The sequence below is a fragment of the Neltuma alba genome, unplaced genomic scaffold (genome assembly GCF_004799145.2).
Source record: "Neltuma alba isolate B1F8T4 unplaced genomic scaffold, ASM479914v2 tig00010684_pilon, whole genome shotgun sequence".
In the NCBI taxonomy this organism is placed as follows: Eukaryota; Viridiplantae; Streptophyta; class Magnoliopsida; order Fabales; family Fabaceae; genus Neltuma; species Neltuma alba.
This window is the reverse complement of record NW_021635524.1, coordinates 608,039-614,038: the sequence shown is the minus strand read 5'-3', so window position 1 is coordinate 614,038 and position 6,000 is coordinate 608,039.

The following is a 6,000-nucleotide window of genomic DNA, read 5'->3' as shown; positions in this document are numbered from 1 at the left end:
TAAAGAGATAAGGGAAGAGAAGATGCAAACTGTGATTTATGCTAATTCGGTCCTCACTAACCTATGTCCAGTCTCTAGGCTCCTCCTGAGATTTTCAATCCACTATCTCCCTCAAGCTTAACACGGGTACTTGATAACGACTACAACTACAAGTTTGATCTAGGCACTTGTGACACCACTTACAATTCTTAGACTAATCAATCTATTCAACAGCAACCTCACACTGAGGTAAATACTCCCCCTTACACACCATAAGGATACAATCTGATAATGATAATGAGGATTGGATATTTATTCTCTAAAAAAAGTGATAGATGAATCTTAAGCACGTTTGAAAAACTCTCCTCTCTATCTTACAAATACATACGTTTTAGTCTATGAAGTACAGAGAAAGGGAGTTTTGTCTCGGAGCTCTAAATGAGAATATATTGATTCGGCATTTTAGCATTTGATGTTGTAAGCTCAGACTCTTCTCTTGTTCTCGTTTTGAATGCTCTTCTATTTATAGATGATGTTGGGCATTTGACCATTGAGAATTTTTTTCTTGTTTGGCTTGAAGAATATGACCGTTGAAACTAGTCGTTGGAACAAGAGTCGATTCTTCACATCATAAATTTGTTGTGGCTCTTTACCTGAAATAATCTCCCTCAAATCAAGTGATAAGTATTTGATAATCTTAAAAATAATAAGTTGGAAAACATGAAATCAATCATCAGATATTCAGATATTCAGAAAGTAAGATAAACTTACTTAATCGATGCCTTGATCGATAATCCTTTGATCGATCATATTATCGATTAATTATATGAAGAAAAGATATAGTAGATATATGCAATTATCGAATAGATTATGGATCATATGATGATCGATAAATTATGAAGCATGGATGCAGTGAGCTTTAAATGGATTATGCAAGGATAATCTTTTTAAAGTTATGTTTGCCTTCGTTTCCTTTCAATAGAGAGTTATGTGTAAAAGGAAGGCTGAGAAAAGTTTAAAGATAAAAAGATAAAAGATTTCAAAATCATCATAAAATGCTGTTATGAAATGAATTGGTACAATGATCGAACAAGTGATCAAAAACTGTTTGATCGATCAGGTTATCAATAAAGCTAAGTATGAGAGAAATAGATTTTCAAAAAGCGTTGATAGAATATTTTATCAATAAATGGATGATAGGAAAACTGATCGATAAAAGATTTAAGACAGATTTTCTCAGATAAGTCACAGAATATACGATGATTGAGTAAGTGATCGATCAAACCTTAATCAATTAAGTGATCGATAAAATATCATTCAAAATTTATTTCAGAAATACTAGGAAAAACCTTGATCGATCACGTTATGCGAAAATAGAAGTTTTAGAAGATTAGATAATTGATCATTTTATCAATACATCAATGATCGATTAGGTGATCAAAAAAAGACTTAAAACAAGTAAGTGCAGTGAGATGGTGATGATCAATCATTTGATCGATAAACCATTGATCAATTAAAGAATCTGTCAGGCAACTTTAAATAGAAGCTATTATTGATAAAATAGCAAGCAAGCAAGGACAGTTATCGATTAACAATTGTACGATAAAGTGATTGATAAATGGTGAATAGAACAGAATACAACATGAGTAGGAAACTTTACCATTTATCTGTCTTCTCATTGATAACTCATTTATCTATAACGTTAACCTTGTTTATTGATCAAGTGATCGATAAATATATTTATCTATAACTTTATCCAAAAACCATTTATCCAATAGGTTATTGATAAAACCTTAATAATGCAAATGAAGATAAAAGAGAAGAATTGAAGAAATAGTACCAGGAACTCGATAAAGTGATCGAGTATGTAGTTGCTTGATCAGGCTCGAGTAACATCTAATAATGGCTTTTCATTTCCTCATTTCTTCTAGTGCTTTTACTCAATAACATGTTTGAGTAGCATGTTGCTCGAGAGCTTAATCAATCAATGTAGAACTTCTGGTCTTTGCCTTAATAAATTCAAATTTTAATTTAAGCAAAATGAAGGTCAACTTTGAATGATTATAATTCTTCCAATTCAACTCCAAATTTTGCAAATGACCTATCCCCAGAAATATCTTTGAGTCTACTTTCTAATGCAACAAGAATCACCTCAAAATTCATTGTGGTTACAAAGTTATCTTTATCACAATCACTGAAGGTCAGAATAAAGATGTTAAAACCAACTGCAATGTTTCAAATAGCATATCTCCCTCATATGAAATTCTTTGAAGTTGATTTTGGTGTCCATGAACCGTGTTCTGAGTCTAGTTTCATATGAATCAAGTTTCACCTCAAACAGATTTGTGGTTTAAGAGATACTAGAGAAATACCGAACCTATATCAGAGCTAAACGAAGAACAGAGCATAACAGGGTATGTGTTTTATCGATAAATTGATCGATAAATGCCCCTTAAAATCACCTCTGAAGCTTACTTTCAATGTTTATATGAAAGGTGACTCAATATATGATTATATAACTTCCGGTTTGTGCATTTTAGCTTCCGATTGAGCCATTCAAACTTCTGATTGAGCATAGCAACCTCCAATATCAAATCTATCAATTTGAATCTTGATATTTCCATTTGAACCTGCAAGTTCTTCTTTTCTCAATCTCTCTTCTTCTTCTTCCTCTTGATCATTTTTCATAACTCAAAGTTTAACATAATAACTCCTTTCTTTTCGTAAAGAAACTATACAAGATATTAAATACGGTAGTTAGTCAAAGTATGAGACAAACAATTTATGCAAACTTTTTGCTTTATTATTTGACATCATCAAAACTAATCATCATATCTAACAAAAAGCACTGCTCGAAATAAACAAACCAGACCAACCAGGTCTATTTAGTCCGGGTTAGATTGAGTCTCGAGCTAGCATATTAGGCAAACTAGTCTAGTCCAACCTGTTGTTTATTCATATATTTATTATTTTAGTTTCTAATTAAATATCATTCATTCAAAATATCTATTTTCTCTTCCCCTTGCCCTTATCTAGAACATTCCCCACCAGTTCCTTCATTCCCCCCCTTTTCTCTATCAAGTATCAACTGATAGAGTCGAAAGGCGGTCATCCCCACTAAAAGGCTGCTAGAGTTTAACGGCAGTCCTCTCCTTAGAAGGGCTGGTGGTGTTTGAGGGCAACCCTCCCTTTCTCTAGGAAAACCATGGGCTTAAGAAAACTCTACTGAAGTGAGAGAATTGATGGAGATGAACAAATCTAAATGGAAAATAAAATGATCAGTAAATGCGAGAATGCCAATCTGGAATTCGAAACTAGATTAATATACTATTCATCTAGTTTGATCATGTGATTCCTCATCCATTCATAATACCCTGACCTTTGTTTATTTTAGATTTGAGTTTTCTGATGTTTTGCCTTTGTTCCATTTTTTGAAACCTCTTCTGGAACATCACGCCTCTTAGATGCCTCTTCAAAACAATGCTTCAAGTCCTTCCTCTCTACTTCTGTTGAAATATGTCTTATGACATTTTTTTCTGTTTCTTTTTAACTTTTGACTCGTATGTTCTTCCACAAATCATGTTGTTTTACCATATTTGTTATGTTGTTGCAATATTTATTGTTTATTATTTTGATTCTTGCTTGCTCCAAAATTTTTGTTGGTGGCTCTGCATTGAAACGCTTTGAGTTTCAATTTTTTTTTTAAATTTTTAATATGGTCTAGTAAACCAGTCTCGAGCTTGGGAGACCAAATTTGGACCAGTTTGTCTCCGGGTTTCTCCTGAATTAGACCAAACCACAGGCAGCAAATTCTAGCCTAGTCTAATGTTAGACTTGACTTTGAGTTAAGGGTAAACTCGATCTAGTTTGGTCTTTGTGCAGCCCTAAATATGGATGAAAGAATGTTACAATCAGGACCTGTTTTCAGAGGATAAAATACAATCATGATAATATCTACAATTTAACTATATGCTCTAACAAACTCTAAATCACCAATATTTAAATGTTTTTTTTTTGGCTAAAACCAATCATAAATATTTAATTCCCATACATTTATACCCTAATAATCGATATAATTTCAGCCAGATTGTCATAATATTTTCATAAATTACGATTATAATTATAACTTATGAATGCCCATTCTCCGTTACGTTGCAATTTGACATAAAAAATTTATGCCCATATTGATTTAAAATGTGATCATTTTGAAGCTCAAATTAGAATGTGACGGAGACTAGTATTTGACATGACACCATAATATATGCTATATATACTGCTGCATTCATATGTACGGCTCCCAGAATTCCTCGTAATCGTAAACGTATTATAAGAAAAAGTTTATATTAATATTGACAAAAATTATTCAATGGTCAAGACTAGAGGCTTTATTAATTAATATTGATAATAAAAATGTTGCTGCCCAGAATGCTAATCAACACAGAGATACTCCCTCCGCGGCTCCGCCTCTAATTTAAAATATAAGCTTTAAATAATTGAATTAGGTAACTTAAATATTGGTTAAAATTAATTAAAAATAATAAATTTGTGAAAAATGTAATTTATTTTTTTGAAATATCCCCATTTATAAAGGATGTGTGGGACTGAGAATGAGTAGAAGAAAAAGATAAGAAAAACAGTAATTAGTTAGAGATACAAATGAAAAAAAGAATGTATTAAATGATTAGATAAAGTCAATCTAAACCTTAAAAAAAAAAAGAACGAAAGCAAGATCCCTTAAAAAATTTAAAGCTTATATTTTGATCTGATGGAGTATAAAAATAAAAAAATACTACCGGTCCTAAATATATAAGATTTAGTTTGTTGTACAATTTTTATTATAAACTAAATCTTACATTCAGTAGTACCAGAGATAAGTGAAATGAGTTAACAATAACATTGACAAACATGCTTATGGCTTCGAATCTTGCATTTGCCACTTCGGCAGCTACTTTGGCATCTTCGGTTGCAAGCAGAGTGTTCACAATATGGTTCATGATAATCCCAACAACATTTTGATTTTCCATTCACTACTTCAACATACCCTGCAATACACACGCACATATCTGAATGTTGAATATGATATTTTGCTTATTGTCAATGGCAATATGAGTTGATATCAATTTTAGTTCTTAAGATTTGACTTTATTTTTGTTTTGGTACTGATAGAAAACACTAGTTTTGAATTTCAAAAGCCAAAATCAAAATGAAATCAAATTTTAAGAACTAAAATTGTATTAAACTAATAAATATTGATCCATTAGGTTGATGGTATTAATAATTTATCTAAAAACTTGCAAAAATAGAAAACAAATGCATGGACAAAATATACAAGGTCTTAAACCGAAAAAAGAAAAAGAGAAAGGAAGAAAAACAAGTGAAATAAACAAGATTTTAATTACTAAGATCAAAAAGAAGGAAATCAACCTGCATAGAATAGGAAGAGAATGATGAATAGAGACGCAATAACTTTTTCCTTACCCACTCTTGAGGGCAATAAACAAGACAATGCTGGAAGTTAAATTTCTTGGTCATATATATGTATACAAGCAACCATGGTTATTGGTTGCTTAAAATAAAATGAATAAATTGTTATCAAGCGTAATAGTGATAATAATTTAACAATATTCAACACTATCTACAAATATGGAAACCCATGGAAAAAAAAAGAAGTTAAATGCGGATTTATTACAATCATGTAACAATCGTTTTGATTTCTTGGGTAGATATGATCATACTTAGTTGAGATTTTCAAGAAACAATTTGTTTTTGAAACTTCAACAAAAAGTAATTAATTTCAATATATTTGACCTATTCCAAGATAGACTGGATTAAATTCTAACTTATTTTCATCTATCATTACCGTAGCTTCATTATATTGGAACTTGGAAGTTAAATTTCTAAGTATTATATATATAGGGGTTACTGGTTACTTAGAATGAATAAATTGTAATCAAGCATAATAATGGTAATAATTTAACAATATTCAACACGATCTATAAATATGGAAACCAAAGGAAAAGT